This window comes from Panthera onca, chromosome C1, assembly GCF_046562875.1.
Source record: "Panthera onca isolate mPanOnc1 chromosome C1, mPanOnc1 haplotype 2, whole genome shotgun sequence".
NCBI lineage: Eukaryota > Metazoa > Chordata > Mammalia > Carnivora > Felidae > Panthera > Panthera onca.
In genome coordinates, this window is record NC_138346.1 from 82,842,954 (window position 1) to 82,861,043 (window position 18,090).

The window sequence follows — 18,090 nt, forward strand, 5'->3', positions numbered from 1 at the left end:
TTGTGAGTCTATATCTGGGTTTCTATTTTGTTCTATTTATTTATTTATTTTTCTATTTTTTTCACCATTACTACACTCTGCAGTTGACCCTTGAACAACACAAGTTTTAGGGTTGCAACTGCCTGTACAGTTTAAAATGAGTGTGTAACTTTTAGTTCCTCCCAAAACTTCACTACTAATAGCCTACTGTTGACTGGAAGTCTTAACTACTGATAACATAAACAGTTGATAATACCTGTGTTGTATGTTATATATAATATATGCTATATTCTTAAAATAACCTAGAAAAAAGAAAATGTTAAGAAAATCATAAGGAAGAGAAAATACACTTCCAGTATTGTACTATATTTATTAAAAGAAAAAAAAATGTGTGCATATAAGTGGATCCAAGCAGTTTAACCCTTGTTGCTCAAGGGTCAATTGTATATATTACTTTAGCTTTATAGTAAGTCTTGTAGTAGGGTAGTTTCTGACCTCCAACTTTGTTCTCTTGCAATATCATATTGGCTCTTCTGTGTCTTTTTCCTTTCCACGTAAACTTTAAAATCAGTTTATATCTACAGAATAACTTTAGAATTTTGATTGGGATTTCATTGAATCTATAGATCAAGATTGAAAGAACTGACATAATAACAATACTGAGTCTTCTTATCCATGTAAATGGAATATCTGTTCATGTATTTAGGTCCACTTTGATTTTTTTTTAATCAGATTTTTTAGTTTTCCTCATGTAGAAAGTAGTTGACATTGGTATATTAACCTTGTATCCTACAACTTTGCTTTAGTAGTTTATTAATTTCAATAGTGTGTGTGTATTCTTTGGGATTTTCTCCATTCATGATCTTACCATCTACAAACAGATGGTTTTATTTCTTCCTCCCTATCTGTATACATTTTATTTCCTTTTCTTGTCTTACTGCATTAGCTAAGTGTTCAAGTATCATTTTGAATACCAGTGGTGATCCTTCTTGATCTGAGTGGGAAATCATGTAATTTCTCACTATTAAAAATGGTGTTAGCTGTAGATATATTTTTTTAGATGTTTTTAGCATTAAAGAAATTCCCTTCTAGTCCTGGTATTTTTGAATTGGTATTGGATTTTGTGAAATGCTTTTTCTGCATCTCTTGATAAAATCATATTTTTCTTTTTTTATTCTATTGTTATGGATTAATCATTTGTTTTAGGAATGGTGAATGAGTCTGGCATACTTAGAATGAATCCCACTTATTTTTATGTATTGTGTGATTTAGTTCACTACTACTTTGTTGAGAATTTTTGCATCTGTATCCATGAGAGATATTGGTATATAGTTTTCCTTTCTTGTAATGTCATTGTCTGGTTTTCCTATTAAGGTAATGCTTACCTCATACAATTAGTTAGAATGTATTCATTCACCTTTATTTCCTGGAAGAGACTTATCATTAGTAGGGAATTACTATCATTTGTTCCTTAAATGTTTGGTGGAGTTTACCAGTGAACCTATCTGGGCCTGATGGTTTCTGTTTTGGAAGGTTATTTATTGACTCGATTTCTTTAATACATATAAACATATTCAGATTATTTTTCTTGCATACATTTTGTTAGACTTTGCCTTTCAAAGAAATGGTCCATTTCATCTAGGGATCAAATTTGTGGGCAGAGATGTTGTTCATAATTTTGCCTTATTACCATTTTAATGTTTAAAGGATCAGTGCTGATGGCCTTGCTTTCATTTCTATTAGTCATTTGTGTCTTTTTAAAATATTTTGTTCTTAGCCTGGCAAGATGTTTATAATTTTAAATTTAAACTGAGCCAGTTATTTTGTTGATTTTCCTGATTGATTTCTACTCTAATTTGTATTATTTCATTTGCATGGTTTTGGTTTGCTTTTTCTAGTTTCTTAAGGTACAGACTTAGATTATTGAGTTTTAGGTTTTTTCCTGTGCTAGTATATGTGTTCAGTGCTATAAATTGTCCTCTAAGGATTTCTTTTGCTGCATCTCTTTATTTGGTTAAGTTCTATATTCTTTTTCATTTCATTCCCAATTTTTATTTTTCTTGTTTTTTCTTCTTAGGCACATGTATTATTTTTATTTAGGAATGTGTTATTTAATCTCCTTTTGGTGAGATTTTCCAGGTATCTTTTTATTTTTTGTTTCTAGTTTAATTTCATCATGATAGAGCATGCTTTATCTGATTTCTGTTGTTTTAAATTTGAATATTTTATGGCTTAGAATGTGATTGGTGAATGTGCCATGTGAGCTTCAGAAGAATGTGTTTTCTGCTCTTGTTGAATGCAGTATTCTATAATTATCAGATCCATTTGACTCATGGTACTGTCCAGTTCAGGTAGGTCTTCTCTGATTTTCTATCAATTACTGATAGGGGGATATTGAAGTCTCCAAGTATAAGAGTGATTCATCAATTTTTTCTTGCATTTGTATCATTTTTTGCTTCATGAATTTTGACTTTCTGTTGAACATGCACACATTAAGTAGTATTGTCTTATTGGAGAATTAACTACTTTATCATTATGTAATACTCTTTCTTTCTGATATGCCTGCCTGCTTTGAAATTTGCACTATCCAAAATTAGTATAGCTACTTCAGCTTTTTGATTAGTGTATATCTTTATCTGTCTTTGTACTTTAATCTATGTCATTAGATTTAAAGTAGGTTTCTTGCAGACAACATATAGTTGAGTCTTGTTTTTCTGCTCACTCTGATAGTCTTTTTTTTTACTTGGTGTATTTACTTTGACCGCTGTTTAAAGTACTCACTGACATAGCAGGATTAATATCTACCAAATTTATTGCTGTTTTCCCTTTGTTGCTCTTGTTCTTTCTTTTTTTTTGTCCTTCACTCTTTCTTCTGCCTTCTGTGGTTATAACCATGCATTTTACATTATTTCAGAGTTTTTTGCTCTTTCTCAGGCTATAAATTATACTTTTTGTTCTCAGTGGTTACTTTAGAGTTTGCAGTATACATGTATAAGCAATCCAAACCCATTTTCAAAAAACGCTATACCTTTTAATGGTTAGCAAAAGTATCATGCAATAGAGTATTCCTAATTCCTTACTCCGATCCTTTATAAAGGATAGTATATGCTATACTGTTAAGCATATCAAAGCATTCTTTACTTCTGTTTTAGGGGTTTTGATTTTTGCTGTTTCCTCTTGATTCATTCTTAGAAATTCCATCTCTGCTTACAATGCTTGTTTGTAATTGCATGATACCTGCTTTTTCCATTAGAGCCCTTAACATGTTAGTTGTAGTTGTTTTATACTGCCAGTCTGCTAATTCCAAAATCTTAGTCACATCTGAGCCTCGTTTTGTCTTTTCAGGCTATGTCTTTTTTCCTTTTAGTGTGCCTTGTAACATTTTGTTGAAAGCCAGAAATGATGTACTGTGTATAAAGAACTGAGGCAAGTAAGTCTTTAGTGTGAGATTTTTATGTTTATTCAGCTTAAAATTAGGTTGTGTTTATTGTTTGCTGCACCCTTAGGTGTCAGAAACTAAAATTTCTTCTTGTGTTCTTGCTTTTGTCTCCAACTGTTTTCTTTGGAATTCCCTAGAGATTTCATAAACAAGGTCTGAGAGTTCTTTCACTTGTAAACCCCTACTTTAATACAGGAGCCCTGTTAATGTGGTGGGAAGATGTTGAGGGAGGAGAAGCATCATATATTCCTGTAATTAGGTCTCAGTTTTGTGTGTAAGAGAACCTATGCCCCTGAACATAGTACCTATACAGGTACTTCTCAGATTCCCCCACCCTCAACAAGTAACACACACATTACCCCTTTAGGGGAGTCATGAAGGGAAGAAGGGGCTAGAGTTGGGTATTTCCCTTCCCTAAGAGAGCTGGACTCTGGTAAAATAATTTGCTTTGCAGGCAAGCCTTGTTAAAGAGGACAGAATGCTCTAGATATATTTCAGTGTGTCTACTTTTCCCGTATCCCTGTTGCAACAGGAAGAAATTTTTTCTGATCCTTGTTAGAAGATCAGAAGGGTCTAGAGAACCTGGAAGGGTACTTGGAGGTAAAACTCAGAATAAGTGTGGGGTCTTCCCTAAGACTGGCCCTCCTGGAGTTTTTAACTCTTAAGCTTTTTAACATTGAACCTCTAGCAAATTGTCAGTCACATTCTAATTTCGTATATTTTGGAACTGCCTCCAGTGCAGTCTCTGTACCTGGGCTTCTGCTCCAGTAAGCTATGATTCTCTATATCTGCCTGTGTCTAATATTGGAAGACACAGTGCCCTCTGACCTCATTCTTACAGATCTAAGAAGAGTTGTTGTTTTTCAGTTTGTTTAAGTTTTTTCTTGCTATGAAGAGAAGAGTGTCAACCTCCAAGCTCTCATTTACATGCTGGACAGAACCTTGATCCTTTTTGAATAAAAATTTCTGGTTTTGTTTGTTTTTACTTTAAAATCAAATTAGTGAAGACTGTAGTTGAAGTTTTTCATTGTGTGTGTATAGTGATGTAGTTAATTAACTTCCTACCACTAGCTATTTAATTTTTCCTTTTTATAATCAGAATTATATTAAACATCCTTATAGCTAGGTATCTGTATATATCTGTAATTATTTCTTTTGAGTAAATTCCTGCAAGTGGAATTGCAGGATCAAAGTCTGTATTAAATTGAGCCTTCTAGTAAAGATGTGTTTGTACCATTATTTTGTGTTGCTTCAGTTAACCACAGCCTTACCAATACTATTACCTTAACTCAAACATTTTACTTTGTGTGCCAAAATAATACCTCACTTAATCTTTTTAAATTTAGTTTTAATGGGAAAGAACTATATTTTAAAGATGAAATTCACTTTGTTCTCTTCCTCAATTTTTTTATTCAAATGTAATTAACATACAGTTATTAGTTTCAAGTGTGTAATATGATTCAGCAATTCTGTACCTTTCTCAGTGCTCATCAAGATAAGTGCAGTCTTAATCTCTGTTAAGACTATTTGAGCCATCCTCTAACCCACCTACCCTCTGGCAACCACCAGTTTGTTCTCTGTACTTAAAGAGTTTGATTTTTTGACTTTTTTCCCCTTGTTTCCTAAATTCCACATATGCACGAAGTTTTATGGTATTTGTCTTTCTCTGATTGACTTATTTCACTTAGCATTATACCTTCTGGGTTCATCCATATTGTTGCAAATAGCAAGTTCTCACTTTTTCTTTATGGCTGAGTGATGTCCCTTTATATGTGTGTGTTTATGTGTATTTCAGTATGTATGTACATAACAATTTCTTTATGCATTCATGTATGGATGGACATTTGGATTGCTTCCATATCTTGGCTATTATAAATAATACTGCAGCAAGCATAGGGATTCATATATCTTTTTTAATTAGTGTTTTCGTAGTCTTTTGGTCATTACCTATTAGTACAATTACTGGCTCACTTGGTAATTGTATTTTTCATTCTTGAGGAACCTCCACACTGTTTACACAGTGGCTGCACAAGTTTGCATTCATGCCAGTAGTGTACGAGGTTCTTTTTTCTCCACCTCTTCACCAATACTTATTGTTTCTTGTGTTTTTGATTTTAGCCATTCTGACAGGTATAAAGTGATATCTCATTGTGGTTTTAATCTGCATTTCCCTGGTGATTGGTGATACTGAGCATCTTTTCATGTGTTTGTTGGTGATTGTGTATGTCTTTGGAAAAATGTCTGTTCTAGTCCTCTGCCTACTTTTTGTTTGGATTATGTTCTTTTGGTTTTGAGTTGTGTCATTTGTTTATATATTTTGGAAATCAATCGTTTATCAGATATATGTCCTTTGCAAATATCTTCTCCCATTCAGTAGATTGTCTTTTAGTTGTGTTGATGGTTTTCGTTGCTATGCAAAAGCTTTTTGTTTTGGTGTAGTCCTGCTACTTTAATGTTGCTTTTGTTTCCTTTACCAGAGGAGACATACCTAGAAAAATGTTTCTATGGCCAACATCAAAGAAATTACTGCCTATGTTTCCATCTAGGAATTTTATTATTTCATGTCTCCCATTTAGATCTTTAATCCATTTTTAGTTTATTTTTTTAATATGGTGCAAGAAAGTGGTCTGATTTCATTCTTTTGCATGTAGCTGTCCAGTTTTCTGAGCACAATTTGTTGAGGAGATTGTCTTTTCCCCATTGTATAGTCCTGCCGACTTTGTCATAGAGTAATTCACTATAAAAGCATGGGTTTATTTCTAGACTTTGTTTTGTTTTGTTGATCTGTTTATACTTGTGCCAGTATCATACCATTTTGATTATTACAGCTTTGTAGTATACCTTGAAATCTGGGATTATTGTATGTCCAGCTTTGTTCTTTCTCAAGATTGATTTGACTATTCAGAGTTATTTTGTGATTCCATACAAATTTTAGTATTATTTGTCCTAGTTCTGTGAGCAATCCTGTTGATGTTTTGATAGGAATTTGTATTCAATCTATAGAATTCTTTAGGTAGTATGTACACTTTAACAGTATTAATTCTTTCAGGCCATTAACATATATTTTCAATTTCTTTAGTCAGTGTTTTATGGTTTTCAGAGTATAGGTCTTTCACTTTCTTATGTTTATTCCCAGGTAATTTATTCATCCTGGTATAATTGTAAATAGGATTGTTTTCATAATTTCTCTTTTTGCTATTTCATTATTAGTGTATAGAAATGCAACAGATTTTTGTATGTTAGTTTTGTATTCTGTGACTTTCCTAAATCCATTTATCTTTTTTTTTTTTTTTTTTTTTTTTTTTTCCAGTTATCAGTTCTAATGGTTTGGTGGAGTCTTAGGGTTTTCTATATGTAATACCATGTTATCTGCAAATAAGTGAAAGTTTTACTTCTTCCTTAACAATTTGGATTCCTTTTATTTGTTTTCCTTGTCTGATTACTGTGGCTAGGACTTCCAGTACTATGTTGAATAAAAGTGTTGAGAGTAGACATCCTTGTCTTATTTCTGACCTTAGAGAAAGGGCTCTCAGTCTTTCCCCCACAGAATATGTGAGGTGTGGGTTTTTCGTATATGACCTTTATTATGTTGAGATGGGTTTCATCTAAACCAACTTTTTTGAGAGTTTTTATCATGAATGGATGTGTTACTTTGTCAAGTGTTTTTTCTGCATTTCCCGAGATTATCCTATGGTTCATATCTTTCTCTTGTTAATGTGATGTATTATGTTGATTGATTTGATTGTAAATACTGAACCACCCTTACATCCCTGAAATAAATCCCACCTGGTAATGGTGAATGACTTTTTAATGTGTTGTTGGATTTGGAGTGCTGTTATTTTGTTGATATTTTTTTTGTAACTGTTTTCATCAGAGATATTGGCCTGTAGTTTTATTTATTTGTTTGTTTTTTTACTCTTGCTTGATTTCTCTAGAATTAAGTATTAGTGGTAATAGTGGATATATTCATGATTTTATTTGTAATACCGTTTACAGTGGGTTTTGATACCTATCGTATTATAACTGAAGAACCAGATTTTTCCAAGTCCAACATGGGGCTTGAACTCATAACTCTGAGATCAAGACTGAGCTGAGATTAAAAGCCAGAGGCTTAACTGAGTGAGCCACCCTGGCGCCCCAATCTTTTACTTTCTAAAAGATACCTTTTTTTATTTATTGGACTACTGGCTAATAAATATTTGATCCAGAATCTTTTATTCTGTTTATGAATTCTGTGTGAGCCTCATCTGCAGTGATATTTTTTGCCTTTTGCCAAGTTTTATTAACAAAGCTTATATCAGGTGCATAGAATAAAGTACGAAGGCCTATATATTTTTTTTTCTAGATTTTGGAATTGTTTAAATCCCTATAAACTTCTTTTTTGAATATTCGTTAAAAATTAAATTTCAAGGGTTGCCTGGGTGGCGCAGGCAGTTAAGCATCCGATTCTTGATCTTGGCCCAGGTCATGATGATTTCATGGATCATGAGTTCAAGCCCACATTAGGCTCTGCACTTCTGGTGCAGAGCCTGCTGGGGATTCTCCTTCTCTCTGCCCCTGCCCTTCTCTTTGCCCCTCCCCGCTTGTGTTCATTCTAGCGTGCCCTCTCTCTCTCCCTCTCAAAATGAACATAAGAAGAAATTTAAATTTTAGAACTCCTTGGTGCTATAGCTATTTTTGTGCGAAGTTTTGAGCACCCTTCCCATTTCTTTTGTGATCACTGATTTTTTCATGTTTTCTGCCTTTACTTTTCTTACTATTTGTTTTGTTAATAATTATTTTGTCATTTTTCTGCCTTTTTTTACATTATGCACTTTTTCACTTAAACTTTTTTAGTTTTTTAAGTTAAATGTTACACATTTCACATTTAGTTTCTTTAATAATAAGTTTGCAAGCTTGTTTAATGCCAAGTAGTTCTGCACCCAGTTCCAACAAAAGTATTGGAGGGAGTGTTCCCCACACCACCAAGCAATTCTCAGACCCTAGCTGGGTGGCCTCCAATTCATCTCAATTCTGACATTGTTTACTTAGAGATCATATCTGATTCCACAGTTTAAGAGCTCAGTCCTATAAAACTACTCCCCCACCCCCCACTTCATATGCCAGTCACAGGTTGAAGTTGTCACCTGTTCTGACTAACCTGCTGTAGATCAGAGGTTCCAATGTTCCCCTGCTATTGAGTGGCTCACAGAATGCAGAAAGACATTTTATTTATTAGGTTAGCAGTTTATTATAAAAGGACATAACTCAGGAGCAGCCAGGTGGATGAGATGCATAGGGCAAGGAATGTGGGAAGGGGTGTAGACTTTAATGTCCTCTCTGAGCATGCCACTCTCCCTAAATCTCCCCTGTGTTCACCAACCCAGAAATTCATTGAACTTCATACTTTTGGGATTTTCTTTTACTTTGGGAAGCTTCATCACACAGGCATGATCACCCAGGCATGATCTATCATCATCTCCATTTTCAGTTCTCCCTTCTCAAGAGAATAGGGGTGGGGCTGAAAATTCCAAGCTTCGAATCATGGCTTCCTCTTTCTAGTGACTGGGACCTATCCACAATTCCACTAAAAGCTGCCTCATTAGAACAAAAGAGACTCCTGTCAATCAAGAAATTACAAGGATTTCAGGAGCCCTGTGTAGGAACCAGGGTCAAAGATAAAATATTAGAACCAAAAAAATGCTCCCAGTGCTCTTAACACTGAGGAAATTACAAGGGTTTCAGGAGTATGTGCAGAAACCAGGGCCTGAGATCAATATTTTTGTATTATCTCAAAAATACCAAAAGTTTTTCTCTGGATTTTGTGGGGTTTTTTGTTTTTCTTTATGGTAGGGGAAATTTACACTATTTATGATCAATTCTCTATTAATAATTGGATTATCACTATTAGTGTTTTTTATAAATTCTTAAGTAGGCAATATTGGTTATCAGTTGCTATGTAGCACACTGTTTCACAACAGTTGCAACCAGTAGTGTTTTAAAACAACAAGCATTTTTTTCACACGGTTTCTGTCAGTCATGAATTCAGGAGCAACTTAGTTGGATAGTTGTGGTTCTTCAACTCTCATGAAGTTACAATCAAGATGTTAGTTGGGGTTGCAGTCATCTGAAAGCTTTACAGGAGCTGGAGAATAGTTCACTCACATGGTTGTCAAGTTTCTACTGACTCTCGATAAGAGGCTTGGTTACTTACCATATGGACCTGTTCATAGAGTTGCAGGACTTCATTGCATGACAGGTAGCTTCCCTCAGAGTAGGTGGTTTAAATGAAATCAAAACCTATCCTCGGAAGTCACACTCCATTATTTTCACAATATCCTCTTGGTTATACTGGCCAGCTCTATAATGTGGTAGTGGATTGGTTACAGACATGCATACTAGAAGTTAAGAACCACTGAGGGCCATTTTGGAAGCTAGTTAAAATAAAGTGGAATTACTAAATTTTCTTTTAGGATGTAAGAAAAACCTTGCATTTTGAGTATGAGACCTTCTCTTATGCATGCCTGTCTTCTGAAAAAGCTCTCACTTTACGTAGAGAATTATAGTTTTGTGCATTTGAGTTGGATAAATTGAACTGCTGAGTTCAAAATTAGAGATTGGTAGGAAAAAAAAGGGGGGGGAGGGGGACACCTGGGTGGCTCAGTTGGTTGACCATCCAACTCTTGATTTGGGCTCAGGTCATGATCCCAGGACCATGGGATTGTGCCCCACATCAGGTTCTGTGCTGAGCATGGAGCCTGCTTGGGATACTCTCTCCCTCTCTCCCCCTCCCTCTCCCTCCTCTTCCTCATCTCCCCCACTTTTACTTCGATGCTGTGTCTCAAAAATAATTAAAGATTGGTAAACTCCTTTACCATTGATTTTCCTCATCTCTTTTATGGTTTTTGGCCTCTTCCTTTATTTTTAAAAAAAAAAAATTTTTTTTTAACGTTTATTTATTTTTGAGACAGAGACAGAGCATGAACAGGGGAGGGTCAGAGAGAGGGAGACACAGAATCCGAAACAGGCTCCAGGCTCTGAGCTGTCAGCACAGAGCCCGACGCGGGGCTCGAACTCACGGACCGCGAGATCATGACCTGAGCCGAAGTCGGCCACTTAACCCACTGAGCCACCCAGGCGCCCCTTGGCCTCTTCCTTTAGATCTTATAGTTATTCTAGGGTCCTAAGAGAACTTAGGTTTTATGGAAGTCTTTTGCAAATACTGGGTTATAATATCCTCTGTTTAGTCAGTGTGCTTTATGTCTTAACAGAAGTTTTTCAGCATTCTGGTCATCTCATCTTTTTAGCTTACCTGATGGTATAGATTTGTTCTTTTTATTGTAAACAGGAGCCTAATGGTTTGTCTCACAATTATGCAGTGTAGTCTGGCTCCAAGGGGAGAAAAGACTCCTCTTTGCTTTCGTGTGTATTTATTTCAAAAAGACCATTTTTTATTAGCAAGCATATTGCACCGCAGATCTAGTGTTGGGAATTCTGTGTTTGCTTACCTAATGCCTTTTCAAGGAAATAATGTGGGTTTCATGAGCTACCTTTATCTTATTTAAGAATTAGGAAATTCATTGGTCAAATGTATTTGAACTTTTTCAGCTAGAAGAGTGAGTGCTCCCTGTAGCCAGTTAACCAGACCAGTGCTTTTGTTTATTGTTGGGAGTTTTGTTTCGATGAGAGTGGTTTTTATTTTTGTTTTCCTTATGTCACTGATTAAAGAATACATTTTTTTTTCCGAATAGAGAATGGTGTTTACATAAGAAGAGGTGTATAAAAAGTGACACAAATATAGGAAACAGTATATTTGAACCTGTCTGTCCACAGTTGATCATCAGTTAGTCCTCTCATTGACAGCCCTTTAACCTTGGGTGGGTGGGGATGGGTTGCAGAAAAGGATAGACATGTTATTGCACCTGAGTTCTTAACCTGAATATGCCTGCAACTGGGTCTCTGAGTAAATTTGTGTCTCATTTTTTTCTTATGTAAAAATGAGGGAGTTATGTTTGATGATCTTGCTAAAAATAAGTATCACTTTTATGAAGACATTTTGGGTATTTTATTGCCTTAAAGTCATCATGATGAACAGCTATTTTGCAGTACAAGGAAAAATGTAAGTTCCTGAGAATTCTGGTTTGGAGTGTCAAAAAGATAAAGTTTTCCTCTGAATTTGTACCATGTTATATAAGAAAAAATTCTAAGCTGTCCTTTTAAAGCAAAAAAAAAAAAAAAAACTTGTTGGGGACTCTCTCCCTTTAAAAAAATCCAACTATTTGGAAACCTAATTACAGTATAAATGTTTAAACTTATATTTTTATCTGTCATGGCAGAGTTATCTAAGCATGCTGATGGGTGTAGGGAGTGTATATTCATTAATATTCATTAGCAAACACCATGGGAGAATATAATTTTGGGCCCTAGTACTCAAATTATAGGAATTTGATCTCCCTGTTTCCTGCACACGTTGAAGAGTCTCATTAGAAACAACAAACTGTTCTTAAAGTTTTTAGGATAAATTGTAAGATTTTGGGTTTACATGGGGTTATTTCTAGAAATTCTCAAAATTTTTTTCCAAAGGCAGTGTTTTCAGTCTTTTTTTCTTCTAAAAGTAGTTTAACATTTGCTAATTGATTCACTGAGGTTGTAGCATATTGTATTTACATTTACATAAATTTATCTGTGAACATGTCAAAGGAAAAAAACTAAATAGTGGGGAGGATTCTATTCATTATTCTTCTTAAATCAACATATGCCCTGGAGTAATTGCACTTGCAAGCAAATACGATACTGTACAATATTACACTTTATGTCTATAAAGTATACCATATACTTTTCAAAAAAAAAAATCTATATACACGTGTTCTCTCCTTACTCACTGATTTTAGAAGCCAGGTCTTAAATCGACTCCTATTTTTGGTACCTTCCTCCATTCAAAACAAAATGATGTTTTTGTTGATTCAAGTCTTTGTTGTCTTTATGCTGTTTATCCACCTAAGTAAGCATATTAGCTTTGATTCGCAGCCTTCATTCCTCTTTCTATTCAGCATGTTTCTAGTCACATTCCATGTGCTCAGAGAAAATAGAGTATAATTGACCAGTATAACATTTAGGATAAAGTTACAAGCTAAACCAATGCTGGTAAAATGATACAATGCATTTCAAAAGCTGAAAGGATTTCTAGATTATTTGCAAATGTGTCATTAGCCTATATAATTCAAAAGTGAATATATTTTAAATGTGTGCTTTAAAGAAGTTCTCTCAATATTTTTTTTTACACTAATACAAAATTGATACTTATTTATATGGGATGTTTCATGGTTAATAATCATAAAATATTGCAGTAACTTATAAATGCCTTTTTTTACCTGAAGATTTTGTGTTGTTAAACCAATGATTTTCCCAATGAGAGTATTTACTTATTTTGTTGACTGCTCATCCACCAATGTTCTTAGAAACAACTCCGTGGGCATATTCATTAATATGAAGATTCTAATAGTACTTTACAAAGTACTGTATGATCTATGCACATAAATGTACATAGATACATATGTACATGTATGGATATGTCTCCATGTGTATATGTGGTTCCAGGCACATTGCTATGCAGTACTGAAAACTAAAAGGTAAGAGAGAGCATGGCTTTTCTGGAGAATTGTAAACCTTTGAGTCTGAATTATTTGGTCAGTTTTGAGTATTAGACATTATATAATTTTTTCCTTCATTTTAATATCAATGAAGAGAATAGCATGTCATTATGTAATTATACTAAAGATGATTAAACCTTGAATTCATTTGAGCCTGAGTGAGTTTCTGAGTAAATTGTGTCCCCTCTATTCACTGAGAACAAATGAAGAAGAAAAAAATTTAAGAAGTTGTCAGGAGTTACTAGTTACTTTACTGTGGATGAGTTATATCTAGAAACAACAAGAAAACAATTATTTGGGATTATTTGGGATTACTCTTCAGCTCTGGGGAACTCAAGGAAACATCTCACCAGAGGCTCTGCCTAACTTGACTTAATTACTAAATTCACATAATATCATAGATAGCATTTCAACTTGATCCTTTTAGGAAGTACTAACAATATGTTTGCTAGTCTGTAAACTTGGAATTTATACCTATTTTGTCCCTTATTTCTTCTACCTTCAACCCTTCCTTTAGTCTTTTCCTTGCTGCAAACACTCCAACTGGCAAGAGATAAGTGTGGAAACTAATTCTAGCTGGCTGAAAAACATATATTCTTACCTCAGTTTCATCTTAAAGAATAATGACAAAATGTGGAAACCGCCCACAGATTTCTCCTAAAATATTTCTTGTTTTACAATATTTGACTATTTATCCAATCAAGGACATTTTTCTAACTTAAGAGAGGCAAAGTTCTAATGTTTTGTACATTCTTACTGTTCTTTGAAAAATGTCAGCCATACTGAGTTAGACACTAAGCAGTAGTAGAATTTGTATTTTTACTTTTACCTAAATTAAAGATTGATAGTGGTATTATTTTCAATTTTTTTTCTTCATCATTGGAGTTTTTTTTTGTTTGTTTGTTTGTTTTTTAAACCAGGCATTCTTGTCACAAAGTAATACTCTCTGCTGGAACTTCGGAGTTTTGTTTAAAAAAAAAAAAAAAAGTCTTGTAAAAATAATGATTGTATGTTTTTCATTTTCAGTCCCATCCACCAATTTTACATAGATTTTGTAGGAGTTCTGTTAGTAAATTTCATCTTTTCTCATTGTAAATTGGGTGTTTTTCCAAACTGATTGTAAAGGTGTGTTTTTATATTTTTAACAAATTGATATAAATAAAGCTCATTCTGCTCTTTATAGGTATATGTGTTAGAAAGTCTTCTTCATAAGTGTCAATTGTGTATTTATAAAGATTTTTATAGATAATACATCATTTTCAGACACAAAATCAGAGATGAAAACATTTTTAAAATGCTTTCTCCATAGCACAAATTTCTTTCAAAAATCTTTCTTTCCTACCTTTATTTTTAAAGTTCTACTTATTTTTGGTTTTTCTCTTTCCTTGTCCTTGTCCTTGTCCTTGTCCTGTCCTTCCCCCCCCCCCCCCCATAGTACTTGAATTAGTTCATCTTCCTTTAAAATGTCATAACAATACCTTTAAGTTCATTATCCATCCAACTGGACTCACACACCTAACTCATATAGTAAAAAGCTGAACGTGAATAAACATGGTGCAATTTGTAACCCCTATCTTTTACTTACTTCCCATTCTTTCTTAGGGCTCCTAGATTGCTGTTGTGACATGACACGACTAGCTAACACAGATTAAGTGGAGGTATTAATGTCAATTTATATATTAAATATTATCTAAGCTTAATTTAATTCTCATGTTTTAGATAAATATTTTAAATAGAACCCTTTAAATAAATACTTGTTTTACCTGAGGGAGGGGTTTTTTTGCACCAACTAGTTTGGAGCCTATTCATCTGCAGGGTAGGAAAGACTCTTTATTATGTCTTTGACCTACTTGGACAATTTTAAAACTAAGTAAATGGGACATATTCTCACCTGTTTTCTCTTGTAAATGCTTTCTTTGGTATACAGTGTTACAGTTCCTGCTCACATTACTAGTGCAGGCTCCATTAAAATTTTTTTCTCCTTGTAACTTTACTGACTATTCCCTTGAAAAAGAAGTGTTTGCTTCCGCCCCCCCCCCCCGTTTTTTTTGTATGACCTGATATTTTCTATTTAAAAAGTGAGCATTTGAATCTAATAATTTACAGTTCTAGAAATCAGAAGATATCCCTATTCTGCAAAGTTTGCTGGGGTTTTTTGTCTTTGTCCATTACTTTACTTTTTTAATTGTTGTAGTGTTGTCTCTGTGCCAAAAATCAGCTTCAGGTATAAAATTACAATTTCTCAGGTCTCTGTGAGCCTTCACCTTTCCCTGGATATGTATCATGACTTTCTAATTCCCCTCATTTGTACAGTTTCTTTTTAATGTCCTAGTCTGTAATCTCTGGCTTCCGAAAAGAGGAAGAAAAAACTAAAGGGACGGAAAGTGGGCACTAGCCTTTTTATTCCCATGGAAGTTATACCTGCAGGAGAAAGAGGGACTTCCAACAATAAGGGGAAATGGAATAATAATGCATCTTGTCTTTCTATTTCTGAGGTGAAAAGCCACCATCAACACAAATCCCTGACATTTGGGCAACAGGATCCCTTTGTCACCAGTCTGTCACCATAAGCTATGTGCAAGATGCTCAAGGAACAGGTTCATAGTTGCCTACCATTGGGCTCAGTAGTGGGGGATAGATAGCTGCTACTGAGCAAAGAGCTGAAATTAACCAAAATTATTGGCAATTTGCTTTCCAAGTCTTCCTCTGAATATTAAAAACCGTAAATAGACTCCAGAGCTCCAAAATACTTATATTGGATTCTTCCCTGTACAGTTGCTTTCTAGGTGTGGAGAAGGATTCCTGGTGCTTCCTAGGTTCCATAATCCATTTTCCCATCATCCCCCAGGACATTTCTTCATTATTAGATATTGCAAGGACAAGTATTCTCTGATTTCATTTTGCTCAATGATCCTTATCCACATGGCTCCTTATTGGCTTTCCAAAGTTTCTGTGATAAATAAGTATTACTTCTGAATGTTAAGTTTTTTTATCTTAAAAATATAGATGTTTATTAAAAACCTAAGTTGTAGGGGCACCTGAGTGGCTCAATCTTTTAAGCATCGACTTTGGCTCAGGTCATGATCTCATGGTTTGTGGGTTCGAGCCCCACATCAGGCTCTGTGCTGACAACTCAGAGCCTGGAGCCTGCTTCAGCTTCTGTGTCTCCCTCTCTCTCTCTGCCCCTCCCCCACTCGTATGTGTACGCACCAGTGCTCACTCCCTCTCTCGCTCGCTCTCTCTCAAATAAATTTAAAAAAAATCTCTCTGCCCAATTTCTACTCTTAATAAAAAGTGGACTGTATGTTCTTTAAGACCCCTTTCATTACTAAATCCATGAGTTTATTCCTTGTTTTGTACTTTCACTGCTTTTTCTACTTTTATATTCATATATCTTATTCCAGTCAGACTTTAAGCTTTTTGAGGATAGAGACCAACTTTAATATTTTATCTTTCCCATAGTACTTCTCATAGGGCCTTGTAATAAGTACCCATTCACTAAATATTTGTTAAATTGAATTGGTTGAGAATCTTTGTTATTAGCTTGGTGCTACTTGGTTTTCTCATTATAATACAGGGAGGCAGTTATACATTTATTTATTTAAATAAATATTTAATTATTTTTTTAGATTGCATTTATCTTCTATTTTGTTTGTAATGTCATTCCAGGTAACAATCTCTATTTAATGGGGTGAAAATATTCCTTTAAGCAGTGTCTGAAACTGAAACCATAATCATTTATACATATATATATATATATATATATATACACACACATAGACACACAAATATGTTGTATAGCCATCTTATTTATGTCTTGAGTCAAATTAGTCAGGAAATGTTAATCACCATGTAATAATACTACCAAAAAATTTATATCTAATTTACACAGCTGGCAAGTTGAGTACCTAAAATCTGTGGCATAAAAGGACTTAGTGACTTAAAGCAACAGTATCATTTTGGTGAAACAATGTTTTTTACTTTGAAATATTTATTAAATCAATTCAGTAATTTATTGAGCAGCTTATTCTCAGCTATAGCTGGTGGTTATCAAAGCAAGTGCCATAATCTGTGCCTTTGTAAGATTTGATAACTTGAAGTTCTTTTAGATATTACCAGTTACAATTTGGTTTTATCTTATAATACAGATATTATATCCTGTTACTGATCAGCAAGCTGGGAGATATTTGGTCAATTTACTAAACTTAAAAAAATCTGTTTTTTTTGTTTGAATTGGTGAAATATTACTCAGCCATAAAAAAGAATGAGATCTTGTTATTTGCAACAACATAGATGGACCTAGAGGGTATTATGCTAAGTGAAATTATGCTAAGAGAAAGACATCCCTTATGATTTCACTTATATGTAGAATATAAAAACCAAAACAAATGAATAAACAACAAGATAGAAACAGACCCAGAAATACAGAAAATAAAGTGATGGTTGTCAGAGGGGAAGGGAGTGGGGGGGGGGGGGATGTGCAAAATGGGTGAAGGGGAGTAGGAGGTATAGGCTTCCAATTATGGAATGTATAGGAAAGGTACAGCATTTCCTCATGGAGGTGAAAGGTACAGCATTTAGAATATAGTCAATGGTATTGCAATATTGTTGTATGGTGACAGATGGTAGCTACACTTGCAGTGAGCAAAGCATAATGTAAAGACTTCTTGAATCACTATGTTCTCTACTTGGAGCTAATGTAACATTATGTGCCATCTGTAGTTCAATTAAAAAAAAAAAAAATCTGACTTAAAAGGACTTCCCCAGGAGTTTATCCAAGTTGGTTTTCCCTGAATCGTTTCTTATTCTGTTAGTCTCAAAGACAATGATTAGAACCAAACTAAGATGAAGACATTAAGTTGGCTGTGCCTACCTGGTAGATCTATGTTTGCCATCTCTAGGCTGGGAAAACAACTTGACATCTTGCTGAATATTGAGCTCTATTTGGGAATACGTTATTACTGTCATTTATTTCTTTTCTTGTTATGTTTTTACAAGTTAAGAGATTTTCAGAATAATCACTTTTATGTTTTATTGTTGGCC

The 18,090-nt window shown here is 34.2% G+C and overlaps 1 protein-coding gene across 9 annotated transcripts in view; it reads left to right on the plus strand.

Annotated features, from left to right (window-relative positions):
- ORC4 (origin recognition complex subunit 4) overlaps nucleotides 1-18,090 on the plus strand; it is an 81,621-nt gene that overhangs the window by 10,289 nt on the left and 53,242 nt on the right. Inside the window, exon 1 of one of the 9 annotated variants that reach the window (XM_060626418.3) lies at nucleotides 3,154-3,405. The exons of 5 other annotated variants lie outside the window; for them this stretch is intronic. The gene's annotated coding sequence lies outside the window, so the exon portion shown is untranslated. Of the gene's footprint in view, nucleotides 1-3,153; nucleotides 3,406-14,623; nucleotides 14,706-18,090 lie in introns of those variants that run through there. 3 more of the 9 variants (XM_060626416.2, XM_060626422.1, XM_060626417.1) reach the window with 3 other exon arrangements.